Source organism: Camelus ferus, chromosome 30 (assembly GCF_009834535.1).
Source record: "Camelus ferus isolate YT-003-E chromosome 30, BCGSAC_Cfer_1.0, whole genome shotgun sequence".
NCBI lineage: Eukaryota > Metazoa > Chordata > Mammalia > Artiodactyla > Camelidae > Camelus > Camelus ferus.
In genome coordinates, this window is record NC_045725.1 from 7,643,511 (window position 1) to 7,657,539 (window position 14,029).

The following is a 14,029-nucleotide window of genomic DNA, read 5'->3' on the forward strand; positions in this document are numbered from 1 at the left end:
TGTTAGAGAAATTTCTGCTCCTGTGTTAATCAGATAGGTGGATCCTACAGCACATTTTACCCCAGAATGGTAACAGGTCTCAGGAGACTCCTTTAATACAACTATAGCACCTGTATGCTGGGCTGGGCTGGGCTGTTACCAGTTGCCTGGGGCAAATGTCACCATCAACTCATTTAAAATTCGCCTAGTCCAGGGCATTGTGGTATGTGCTCTTTAAACAGGTCACACTCTAATGATATACATGGTGGATATACCACGATGGATATACAAGTAAATCAAGTAAATCGTAGAGTGTGAATTAAGCTCCCCCAAGCAATCCCAAGACACTGATTCTCATTCTCCTTTAAGTACAAACTCTTGGTTGTCTGCAAGTTAATATTTAAATCTACTTCTCTATGTTTAATTAATGCTCCATTTTAATATTTTAAAGTGACATTGAAATAAAGTTAAAAGCTCCAGGGGTCTTTTGTAATCAAATGCCTTTACTTCCAGGAGCAACATTTATTTTATCTAATGAAATGCAAGTCTCTGTAGCAACAAAATGTTGCAAGAATTCTATTAATTTCCCAAGGAAACTTCCCCCATTCTAAGCAGAGGTTTTATGAGTAGCCATGGAAATTTTATCATGTACTTTCAGTACCTATTCATATCATCATATGGTTTTTCTTCTTTGATGTGTTTTTGCGGTAAAATGAGCTCAAACAATTTCTAACGTTGAACAGATCTTGCAGACCCGATGCAGACACTGCGTTCGTACTTCTGTGCCTTCCTGGATGTTTTCCCTAATATCTGTTTGTTATATCTACACTAGCTACTCTTGAGTCAGATTAGGTTTTGGTATTACTTTTGTCAGGTTTGGGGTGTGTTATAGACATGAAATAAATTAGGGATTTTTAGTTTTTTTCCATGGCCCAGAATAGTGTAAACAATACCAGAATTATCTGTTCTTTAAGATATAGGAAGAAACTCATTTGTGAATCCGTTTGTTCCGAGTGCCTTTCCAATGGCAAAACTCTAAAATCTTCTAATTTTGTCATTGGTAAGTGTCTTACTCACCTTCTTCTAATTTCTAAATTTGATTTTGGTAACTTGTATTTTGCTAAGAAATCGTATTTTTTTCTCAATTTTCCAACTGACTACTATGTCGTACACTTAGTATGTGTCTACAACCCCTCCACTCTCCTCCACATCTCCTGTTCTGATTTCCATTCCATTACTGGTCTTGTCATTTAAGCTCACTTTCTTTTTGCCTTGGTAAGGCTTCGTGGAGTTAATCTCTTTTATTAATCTTTTCAAAGTATCATATTTCAGATTTATTTAGTTTTTCAAAGGGCTTTTGTTCTATATTTCAGTTTGCATAAGCTTTATCTTTATTAGTTTTCTACATCTAGTTGCCCTTGGTTTTTTAAATTGTTCTAATTTCTTAAGATAAAAACGTAACTCCTTACTTTTCATCTTTATTCTTTACAGATTAAAATATTTGTGGTATACAACTTATTTTAAATTCAGCTTTTTCTGGATATTTTAGGCTATGGTACTAAGCATTCTTCCTTTTAATTTTTTCTTAATATTTGTATGTTCTATCAGCCATTAGCATTAACTAATATGTTTTGAGTTTGCATTAATATTCAAGGTAGATATTTGCCTTATTATTAGCTATTAATTTTTGAAAATACAGTTTCACTTCATTCCTACATAGTTTTTCTTTGTTTACAAAATTTGACTATTTTCTGACAGAGTAAGTATAAGCTTTAGTGAATATTATTTGCTGCATTTCATTCCTTTGTTCACTTCCCCTTATTTTTCCTGCGTTTTAATCACAGATCTATACTTGTTTGCTCTTGAATCTCCTGCAATTGTACATAAAAGTAAAAGTTGCTAACACAGGGTACTTACTAAGGCCTGGATTCTCTTCTAACCAAAATGCTTTCATACCCACACCATGCACAATACTCTCAAATGGGTGTTATTATTACTCCAATTCACAGATGAATAAACTGAGGCACAGAGACATGAAATACGTTGTTCAAAATCACACCATTAGTCGCTCAGTGACAGAGCTGAGACCAAAACCCAAGTAGTCTGGCGCTCAAGGCTGCGAGGAAGTAGCTTCTGTGAGACACAAATTTTAAAAAATTGTCAGAAAGCACACACTAATGTATGGAAATGAAGGTAAGAAATTCTTCTTTTTTGCTTTTGTTTTTAAATTTTACATATAGTAGTGACACAAATGTCTTCCTTTTCTAGCATCTCAGCTATGGTGTGTTGTGAACGTTCCTGTTTCTGCTTTCTTTGCACTTGATGCTCTAAATATACGCTAATGGATCTACAGCTTACGGTGTCATAACCAACTGAAGTGCAACTATCACAACGTATAACATTGAGAAGGGTTAGCGTTTCGGGTGCGCATTCTCTCATACCTACGACAAGCAGGACAGAAATTATCCAGTCCTGAGTGGGTCATCCCTACTTTTTACTCTTCCGATCATGTCACTTCTCCCTTCTCAGCTTTCATCACAGGCCTGCTCGTGCAGGCTCCTAGTGCTGCTGTGTTGAGTGAAGCCCGGATCTGACCTTCTTGGTATCCAGGTTCTCTAACTCCAAGTGCCTGACAGTTACTCACTTTCAAAGGTTTACGTATTTGGAAAATGTCATTTATATTAAAAAGAAAAACATAATTCGAAATAATTTTGCTTTAGAAATGATTTGAATCTTAAAAGTAGAAGCCAGTCTTAAATACAGTTTTATTGTTTTACTGCTTCTCAATTATTTTAGAAAGCTGCCCTCGGTCCTGGGCATTTCTCTTTAACATAGAAGTTACTATGGTCTCAAATCCCTTTTAAAAAGAGAGAGACTTTTATCCATTTAGTGGGTGAAAGAGTTAGAGTTTATGCTTAAAAGGATAAAATATATTCCACTGTTGTATAGACAAATGACTACTGAAAGTCATATTGGAAGGAGACATTAGAGTTCCTTTTTCATGTGTACTTGAAGTTCTGAGGTATATTCCTTCCTCATTTTCCCATGAAGTTACCATCCAACCTACTCTGTGAATGAAAAGTTGGGTTCTATGAACTGACATAAACAGTTCCCTTATTCCAGACTTTCGGTAGGATTTGGCCACAGGGACACACTGGCAGAAGGCTGGAGTACGGCTGGGAAAGTGGGATCAGGGTATTTATTCCTACAGCTGCCTTATCGCCAAGCCAAATCCCATGGCTCCTATCAGATGGCCCACATAGGTCTCGCTGAAATCAGGTAACTATCCCTCTATTTGCCCTTTCAGTTCTAGGTGACAGCTTCTCACGTTTCTAGCCTTAGGATGTGCCATCCTAACGGTGTGTCTGCTCTTTTTACACCTTTATATTCATAGTCACTGAATTAAACTGTTGTTAGTCACTAATTTTTGGTTGATATATACTTCCTGCTGAAAACTTAAGTGATTAAAATAACAGGTACTAAGAGACCATAGCGGGGAGCACGGGAATCTCAAGGTGAAACTGGGATTGAGTTGCACAAATATTTAATAAGCATCAGCATGTAGATAACTTACTAACCAGGAAAAATGAGTCAGTGCCAATATATGTCATGTGGTACCGTCAATAATTACTCGGGTTGTCACAGTTGATAGCATGGGCTGGGGCACAGGCAGAGGGCAACAAGAAAAAGACAATGTGGTTTAGCACTTCTTTGTTACAGTAACAATATTATCACGGTGTGATGTGGCTAGCTGTCTCTAATGGCCTAGAAGGAGCACACAGAGAAAAAGACACATCGAGATTTAAAAATGTTCCAACATGCAAGAGGAAACAGGTAACAAGAGAAAATCAGAAGTCTTTACGGCAGCTTCAAAAATGCCCTTAACTCATATCGCCCCAGGGAAGTTGCCTTTGCGCCCCAGGCTCAGGGCCTGCCTGAAACTGTTGCAAAGCTTTAGCACAGGTTCATGCACAGCATCACCAGGCCTCTCATAAGGGCATTAGGAGCCTCGGTGGGTCAGAAGGGGACACCTAAATCACGAGATGGGGAATGCAGGAAAACACAGGAAAAACTGAAAACTCTGAACTCCCCCAAATCTTAAATCTCCCTTGCTAGAGAAAGCTACCTAGCCCCCTCTTCCAACACTTCCACCCTCTACTCTTGTCTGAAAAACAAGAGCTCAGCTTCTCAAAATTGTCAATGATTACATTTGGAGAGCAGTTTCACAAAAGGATAGCAGTTGTTTCAGGGCTAAATCCTCCCTCCTCCACACGACATTATTTCTATGGACACCAGAACTGTCCCGCTCAGCAGGACCCGGTGAGAAGGGAGGCAGCTTATGCACTGCAATAGCCACAGAATCTTGCCAGTCAGAAGTCTTGAGCACTATATTAATGAGAGTAGATTCTAAAGGCATTAAATTAAGTAATCTAAGAGTAAAACAACTGAATTTATTGACACAGGTCTACTCTCCGGGGATGCAAGACTTAATATTTTATTTCTGAGCACTGGCAGTATCTCTTAACAGTTTGCATGGATAATTTATTGAAGACATGTCTCAGGAGGACTTCTAATTTCCTTTCTCCTTTATTTAAATGTTGTTTCAGATTCCTTGTATGTCAAGGAGACACTGGGAGACTTTGGTATCTATTTTATAGGTTAAAGTGAAATACAGAGTACAATATTAATTCTCTCTCTATAGCATCTCAAGATAAGCCGTCTATGTTTTGGAAATACAATTATTTATATTCATGTACGTTATTAAGATTACACTGTTATTCTCCTAAGAAGAAAGCAGACTATTTCCTACTCCTTTAAAAAAAAAAATCCCTGCAATCTAACATCTTCTATAAACAAAGTTCACACGAAATAAATATTGGTTAGTTGATTGTTTATTTTGAATCTAATCTCCAAATTCTCTGATTTTACATATGCCTGAATCACCTTCATTTTTCTGTCACAATTGACATAAATTTATTGGGAATTGTCTCTACCCCTCAACAAGCTTGTATCCCATAAGAGATAATACATTTGCATAAAAATCAGTATTATGGGACAGCATGAGTAAAAGCCAAATGAGCATGGTAGACAACAACTGAATAGGGGTTTGACAAGGGAGACATCACTGTGGTCATAACCCTCATCACAATGTGGGAACTGGTTGGAAGGAAACTAAGTGTAGAGAGAATGATTATTTAAAGCAGTCAAATCGTGAGGATCTGGAAAAATATACAACATTGTTTCAATGTTTGCTAAAAGACCAGTTCAGAAGTATGCAGATTTCTTATAGGAAACTAGTAGAAATAGTTTAGCAGGTAATTTGTTACTTGATCATGGGATAGCCTTAAACATCTACCTTGCCAGTTAGAACTGTATTTTATAGGTAATAATAAAGCATGAAGTTCTAAACCCAAAGATTAACTGGGACAGAGAGGTATTTTAGGAAGACCTCTGTGGCAGTAGTGTTGAGAATGAATTGAAGGATGATGAGCTTGGAGATAAACAGATGAGGAAAATGCTGAAATGTGGGCAAGAGATAAGGAATGCCTGGACTAGGCTGGTGAGAACAGAATTTCCTTCTCCGGTCTTCCTGAGAAAGGAGACCTGTGTGATGATGACAGACAGTAACTGCTGTCTGTCTTCAGAATAATATTCTTTGGCATACCTCAGTACTTCCAAAATTTTAGAGTGAGATGAATTAAATTTAGGTTGACAAATTTAACATTTACGATATGCTAGAATTGTTAGAGATCTATATGACCATTAAGAGTTCTCTGATTTTGTGGATGGAGGCATGTGTGGCATCAACTGTAGGAAGAGAGGGTTCACTATCATCATCCAGGGATCTGGAGGCTCATGAAGAGCAGTTAGAATGGAGTAATTACTCAGAATGGAGTAATTAATTAAAGGAAAGATTGAGAGGTTGGAAAGATACATAGGGGGGTTTAATAGATGTGGGTCTTGTGTGGTAAGCAGGAGAATGTGAGAAGTTGCAAAGCAGTAAAAATGAGAGATCACAATACGATGGGAGCAGAGATAGTAAGAGGAAGGAGGTTAGCGATTGACAGGTTTCTCTCAGCTTTATGCTCTGAGCTAATTACATCTCAACTTTTGCCATTAAATCTCTTGCAATAAATTTTAATTGGTAGGAAACCCCTCAGTCCATTTTTTAAAGTATTGGTTTTTAGCTATGCTAAATGTCTAATATATGAAACACTTATCTTAAAATAGCCAACTTAATGTATGCAGCAAAGCTTAAGAATTTTTTTCAATTTTATCAAAAAAAAACTTAGAGGTTACAAAGATCAAAAATAGCATCTTACTTTTAAAAAATGTAAATGCTTTACATTTTTGCATTTTCCACTCTTATCTATGACACACCACCGAATGTAATGTAGTGGACCAAAATGTCATTTATTTAAACATTTTCCATTACCAGGAAAAAAAAATACTGAATTTCATAATTTGATGAATGAAACTCATACTACACAACACTTAGAAGCAAATGAAATTCAATATAATATGTCAGGTTTCAAGATTAAATTAAAGATATGTGGAATTCAGTTTATTCCTTGTATAGAACTATAGAACACATATCAAAAAGCCAAAATGAAATGAGTAAACTTAAGATAAGAAATTTTAATACATAGTCTAGCAAGAGACACTTTATTTTGTATTTTTCTTTGTACTTTTCATTATGACATAAATGATAGCTCAAAACTCATGCTTTCAAATAATCATCTTTTCTCTATTTTCTTTATAATTTTAAAATTAGAGAACAAATGCTGTTTTAAAGCTGTTAGTCAATACAGAATGTTGGAAACAGCACAGGCTTTAGTGTGCTGATCCCTTCTCTATCTATATCATATTATTATATGTCATTATCATAACTACATAATATTTATTGATGTATGTTATATATTATATGATATAGTAATATAATATATAACATAATATATTATGTAATAACATTATATTACATATAATCATTATATATATATATTATATATATAAAATCTTGCAAAATTTAATTCCAGTGCTCTGAACTTTGCAGTCTCATCTCTGGATGAGTCCCAGTACCAATGTGATAAGATTGTTGTAAAGATATAAGAGTATAGTAAAGCACCCAATTCAAAGCATTAGCAAATGCTAGGAGCATGATTAGTGTCTTTTGAAGATTCTTATATTTTCTTCTTGTTCAATTAAATCATACAGACATTGTTGCAAATAGTTTTCTCTATACACTAACAGAGAGAAAAGGCAAGTAGCAAAAAGGCAAAAAGATAAAGGAGGTGAGAATGTTGACTCACGATCTTGGGTGAGCTGTCCATGTTAAAATGCTATCTGCTTTTGAGAAGGAACCTTCCTAGTCAGTTTAACCTTTGATCTCCAGCTGGTGTGCAGTTCCAAGAGTCTGGAGGAGCCCTTTTAAATTGGGGGATGTGGACCCAAGGTTCAAGTCCTGGGTGGTGAGGAGAACCTGGCATAGCCCCTTCGAAGGAGTTCAAGGGTAGTCTTTTTTCTTAGTGATTCTAAATCAGAAGGGTGGGAGAAAATTGGAAACATTTGTAGCCAGATACTTGAGGAGAGTAGAATTCAGGATCCAGTTCAGTTTATGGATACCTGACAAAACCTCAAAGACAATGAACAGGACTAGAATCCAGTAGTCACAGGTTGTGCTATAATTTTCAACTGAAACATAGTTTTTTCCTCTATCTAATCTTCTTCACTTCTATCAGAGGTAATCAGAGTAAAACTAATTTGTTTGCAGAATAAATTGAGTCTCATTAAACTTGGCCTAATTATGTAAGTGCAGCATGAATAATGATTGACCATACAAAGCTTTTTAAAAATCCACTTTGCTGTAACTTCTCACAAGGAATCTTAGATTGGACTTTTGAGACATGTGTAATATCACACACTCATAACACACAAACCTAGGCGTACAGAAACATAATAGATCAGAGATCTCACAGCTTGCTTTTTAAAATTTTAGCCATGAGACTGGGATGATAATGCAAAACTCACTGCTTCATAAAAGAACAGTGTAATCCGAACTGCGTTTCAGGCATGGCATAACTGACCTGACTGGATGCTTTAAACTTTGTACTAATATTTGTGGAAATTTTTAGGACTTTTCATTCACCTAGTTTCTAAATAGCCTTTTTCCTTTTTTTTTTTTTTTCTTTCTAATAAGACCTGGCTTTCAGTTCCTAGAGAACAGTGGGTAAATCATTTACATCTCAAAGGCCGAGGGGAAGAATGCAAGTTCCTCCAAGGTCCTTTATTTCCTAAATCTAGAATTTTACAGTACCCACAAGCCTTCTGAAATAAATAGGAGTGATTTTGGGATTGATAAAAAAGAAAGGTGGGCTTTGAATTGTTTCTAGCGCTCCATTTCTGTCCTTGTAAAGACATGATTTGTAAGACGAGTACAGTTATTTTTAATTTCTCAATGAATTGGGCTGCAAAGTGAATGCTATCTAGGCTGACACAGCCATCCAACCAATTATCTTCGGTTTGCTTCTTTATATCGGAGAGAAAAATCTTTAACTAAGATGGAAATTGAAAGATTCCTACGTTTTAGATTTAGATATGTTTGTCTTTGGAATGTATTTCTAGCTCATTGGGTACCTGGTTTCATTTTAACTTAGGGGAAAAGGTCTAAAAAAAAAGTTTCCTATCAGGTTTTGAATATCAATTTCCAATTTGGCCGATTTCTGAACTTAGAGCTATTTAGAAAAAAAATCCTTTTAAATATACTGTCAGGTTTCAGCCAGGACAAACAATAAATATTCCTGGCAGTATTTAATAAACCCCATGGACACCGGAAGTATCCCAAAGAGGATGCAAAAGATACCATCCTCCCAAGATCCAGAATCACTTTCAAAAATAACTAAAAGAAATAAAGACACAGACAATTCCCCGGGGAGCTGGCAAAAATTGGTAGGATTCTAGCTCCAAATGGGTTGCAACCTACATTTCTGTCCAGCCATTTCCGGAGGCCACCAACCTGACGAGGTCTCAGGACATAAAGCAAGACAAACAAGAAGGCAACCGCTGCCTTTGGGAGAAGAATGGACAACCAGTGAGCACCCAAAAGCAAATTCATGAGTCACAATTCAAAGATGTAATTCTTAGAAATGTTTTTTGCCTGCCAATCTGAATTTGGAAAGGAACAATGTGAAATTTTACCTCGTGTCTCACGGATAGGGCTCTGAGACTTCGGTAGGAGTTCTTCCCTTCGTTGCTTCGCCAGTTTCCCCCGGATGAAGTCCGCAGGCTCAGGAGAGAGTGGCGTGTCCCAGGGAGTCTCACTTGATCACCAGAAACCAGAGGAGGAAAAATAATTTTCCCTCAGCTCTTTATAGTGAGTGCCTGGCTGAGGCCCCTCGAGGGCCCCTCCTGAACGGACACGCTTTTCTAACTTAAACGCTCTCCACTGTGGCCACTGTCATTCGAGACCGTCTCTGGTGTAACCTCTGTTCAGCCTTCAGGTAAACTTTAATTCACCTGAGGCCACACACCGGACCAGGGCCGCTTTCAGTCGGACCCAGCGCGAACCCCGCGCGGTCCCGTTCTTAGGTCGGAACCAGTCTGACCTGGACACCGTCAGACCTGACCCGGACCGGTTTCCCAATTGGACCCCAGTTCGACCCTGGACCCGGTCGGTTTTTTAGGTCGGACCCAGGTCAGCTCCAGCTGGTTTCTGGACCCAGTTCAGAAAAAAGAAACGCTCAGAGTCTGAAAGCTCATGATGCAGAAGCTTCCAAAGCTGCTCGAGAGCCAGGAGCAGGCGGAGGGGCGGTCGCAGTCTTCCCGGAGGCCGCGGGAAGGAGCCGGCAGACAGCGAGCTCCCGGGCTCAGCAGGTACCTCCTCTGACGGGCTGCTGGGGCTCCTGGGGGCCCTTTGGTTTGTTTTTCTGTCACCAGGACTTTTAAAAGATAAACTGAGGCATATTAAAATTCGTAAGAGTTTATTTGAGCAAAACCTCATTCTAATCAGGCAGCACCAAACCGGAAGTGGTTAGGAGCGCTCCTCTGACAGGAGCGGGGAGCGCCTTTTGTGGAGAAAGTCGCGGGAGCGACGTAAGGAAATTATTGGTGGGCTGTAGCGTAAAGCCTCGTTGGCTGCTTGTGATTGGTCGTCCTTAATTTCCTAACCTTGAGGCGCTCACAGGCTTAGATGTTGGTTTGCTTAGGTAGGCCGCCCGGGTGTTAGGTCCAGCTTAGTCTAACGGGTCCTTGTTCAACTAACTTAACTGATCCAAGCTGTGTGGTTCCAAAAGCTGACATGATTTGGGTGTCGTCTTTAAGAAAATGATACATATTTTTGAACACGTAAAGGGCACGTGTAACGCGGCTTCTGAAGCCTAAGTTTCCCGATCTTCATATAGTTTCATCAGGGGATTTCTGAGGCAAAGCATGACTTACACATGAGAAACAGCTGTGGGTGATGGTTCAGCTAATTGAAGTCAGTATTTCAAAGCTGAGCGCCGCAGACCACTGTTTTAGTTAGGGCCTCCTTTATGGGCAAAGCCTGACACTTTTCTGGGTGCTGGGAACTTCAAGCAAGGAGACTTAGGAAGTGAAGATGAGGACTACTGAGTGGTGGGGGAGGCAGTTTACTGGGTGGTCACCTCCCCCCTCCCTTTTCATTGTCTCTTGAAGTCCCAAATTTTATAATCCTGTATCTCAAAGGAACCCAGTTGTCATGATTCCACAGTGTATCTAGATTCCTTAAGAATTACTTCTTATAACCAATTTACATAAGCAGACACTTTATTTAAGGGATTTTATTCTGTTTTGCATAACAAAGAAAAAAGTGTGATTCAACTGATAAAGAATTAAGAAGCGCTATTGTACTGTGTCTTACTGGGGCCTCCCTTGCTATTGATGTCTGGACTTCCTGCTGTTCTGCTTCTTGCTTTGATGGTCTGGTACCATTTTATTTTGATGTTTTCATCCTCCTATTTGGGGCAGTTTTGGCAGTCAAAATATAATTAAGTAGATGCTTTTCATATGCAAATATCCATGTGATTACTACATCAGGCTATTATATTTATTATGGAAAGGAGTGAAAAATTCAAAAGTTTGGAGATAATAGCAAGATTTCAAAATCTCTCTTTGAGTAAATTAATTTTTTAGTGTAAAGATACCAATTGATAAGGCTCTTTTCTGTCTCAGAACATTCCACCTAACACCACCTTGTTGAAGTTCTGTTAGAAGTAATGAAAATTTAAGGGACATTCACTATACAATTGTGTATCTGGGCAAATACGTATTATACTGTTGGTCCCCACAAAAGACAATATTATTCTGTGGTATTTTGTGTACCAAATTTATACACTTAGGTTATAGACTTAGATTAAGTAGAAGGTTAAAGAAAAGTTAAAGTAAAACAAATTTTTTTTAGGGACTCGATCTTGAAATAAGATCCCATTTTTTTTCTTTAGTGTTTTTGTGTTTCTACACTAGCAAAATGGAATCTCTGTGTTATTGTCATTTCAAATTATAGTAAAATATGGTATCTTTTTCCTGTTTTCATTATTCCTATTTCCCCTGTTCTATCATTAACAAATATTATACAGTGTTTGATCTGTATCCTTATAATTGCATGTGTCCTTGAGAAATGTGGTAGCATTCTGTGTGTCTTGTTTTAAAATTTGTTTTGTTTATTTGTAAAATTTACAAAGCTATGGAGATGTTGAAAGATGAGTAAAATGAGGAACTTAGATTTACAGTTGTTAGCATGTTGCCTCTTCTCTCTCATTCCCTGAGTCTCTCTCTTGTTACCTTGAGAGTTGCAAAACAATTATTTTCTATTATTCTAGCATTCATCTGTGAAGAAGAGTTTTTCTTCTCTCTACCTGCCTCCTCTTTTGATACATTCATTTTTTTTTAAAGTCCATTATGTCAAAATCCATTGCTGTCATTTTTTTCTTTTCTTAATGTTCAAATTCACCTAAGTTTGGAACATGGAATCCCTTTAGGTGGCTCTTAGGTGCTTTTGATATGACCTCATTATCTCTTTAAGTGCGTTCTGGTTCAACAAGTTATTGTATTTTCCCTTATTTGCCTTGGACTTTTTCTAACCCAGATCTGAAATCATTCCAAGGAGCCTTGGTTTCTTTTGGTAGGAATGCACATAGGCACCAACATCTGGGTCTGTTCATGGCTGCCAAGATCTTCTCGCTTCTGGGGCATTTCTGTCCCAACACAAAAATAGACACATATTTTAGAAAATATGAGTTCGTATTAATACCGCTAATTAAAATTCAGTACCAAATTCTTCCTTACTGTTTTCCCTTCTACATTTATATCGTCCTTCTCCCCCAGTGAAGAGTCTCACATCCTACTACATATTATTCATTTGCTCAATAACACAATACAGAAATATAATTTCAGAATCACAATATCACTGCTAATGCCTACTAAGTTCAATGTTTCTTTGCAATTTGTGTTGTCCCACCCAAGTACAAGGTGTCCATACCCATTTGTTCATGTTCCTTGAAGCTTTCAGGTGTGTATTAAAGTTTTCCTTATGTAAATGTTGATGTGTGTGTATTTGTAATTAAAATACATTATTGTGGTGTAGGACTTACTTTGTTTCTTACTTTTTCCAGACAGGATTGTATTAAAATCATTTTACGATCTAGGCATGTTTCTGGGTTCCTCTAGTCCATTGCTTCTAATTCTTTCATGGTATGTCAGACTGTGCCCCCAAGTCCTTTTACTTTAGCCTTCCCCCCCGAGAGATGGACAAGGAGATTACCTCAAACCTCCTGAGACTGCATACAAGACTGCTATTAACAGGCCCATAGTGTCTCCTTATGAACCTCCCTGAGAATTTCTCTGGAGTATACACTCAGGTTTGGTAGATTATTAAGTGCATATATATTTACTTTCACCATCAGATTATTCTCTAGCATTGATGTTATTAACTTGACTCACTAGGTTGCTACTCTAAAATATTTTCATTTCATTAAAGTTTACAATGACATATCAAGTTTTAAAAATTATTAAAGTATTGGTACTGCAAGAATAACACAGTAAATACTTTTTATATGATTTTTAATATATTTTAATATATTTAATTTATTTAATATATTTTAAATATATTTTAAATATAATTTATTTAATATATTTTTAATATATTTTAAAAATCTGATGCTATGCCTAAATACTTGACATAGAGTCTTTTACTTACATGTTTAATGTATCTAAAAAAGATATTCAGTAGAAATCTTATGTGAATCCTATTTACTCAATGTCTTTCTTATTTGAAAAGTGGTTTTGTTTGTTTTGTTGTTTAAATAACAGAGGGCAAGTGATGGAAAATCTCTGGTGAGACTGAAACAGTAGCATTTTTAAAGAGCCTTAATTTCTAATTCAATGTTGAGAATAAACTAACATATATCATATATACCTAGATATAAGGTACAGTTTCTTTTCCACCAAACTTCCCTTGGGAAAGAGGAAAGTGTCTCTTAGGAGAAAGTCCTCATAAAGTCATTCATACTAAAGAATGAACTGTCATAACTTAATTGTTAATAACAAAGTACACTCTGGAGAAGACAAATTAGCCCAAAACAGTCTCCATAGTAATTTTTGGTTGCTTGTAAAGGTCACTTGAATTAATTGGTAAAAATATGACACAGAAATTTAACATAGACTTAGTGTTGTATTACTTGGAACTTGTTCTGAGGGTAATAGAGCTTGGAGGTGATTATGATTTAGAGAATGGTTACATGGAGATTGTGAGTTGGATAGGGGAGACTTTGGCTTTGGGTAAAACTTGCAGTGACAGCACCCATGCCTCTATTCAAAAAGTTATCTTGACAACGTATATGGAAATAATGGTGATGTGCTCCAGAAAACTGGGTTAGGTAACTCACATATTTATATTTAGGAATGAAAAATAGTCAGTGTGAAAGATACATTTGGGGGCTGACGCTGATGCCAAGGGTATCCTGTGGGCTCTATGGGGGTGCACCCATCCTGCAGCTCCAGGGACCTATGGGGCCCCTTGCAGCCCCACGCTGCACAG

At 37.3% G+C, this 14,029-nt stretch overlaps 1 long non-coding RNA gene across 2 annotated transcripts in view; it reads right to left on the reverse strand.

Annotated features, from left to right (window-relative positions):
* LOC106730651 overlaps window positions 1-7,402 on the reverse strand; it is a 64,322-nt gene extending 56,920 nt beyond the window's left edge. For both annotated transcript variants that reach the window (XR_004316253.1, XR_004316252.1), the window contains exon 1: window positions 7,290-7,402. This is a non-coding gene — a long non-coding RNA (uncharacterized LOC106730651). The remainder of the gene's footprint in view (window positions 1-7,289) is intronic.
* Window positions 7,403-14,029: the final 6,627 nt, after the last annotated feature.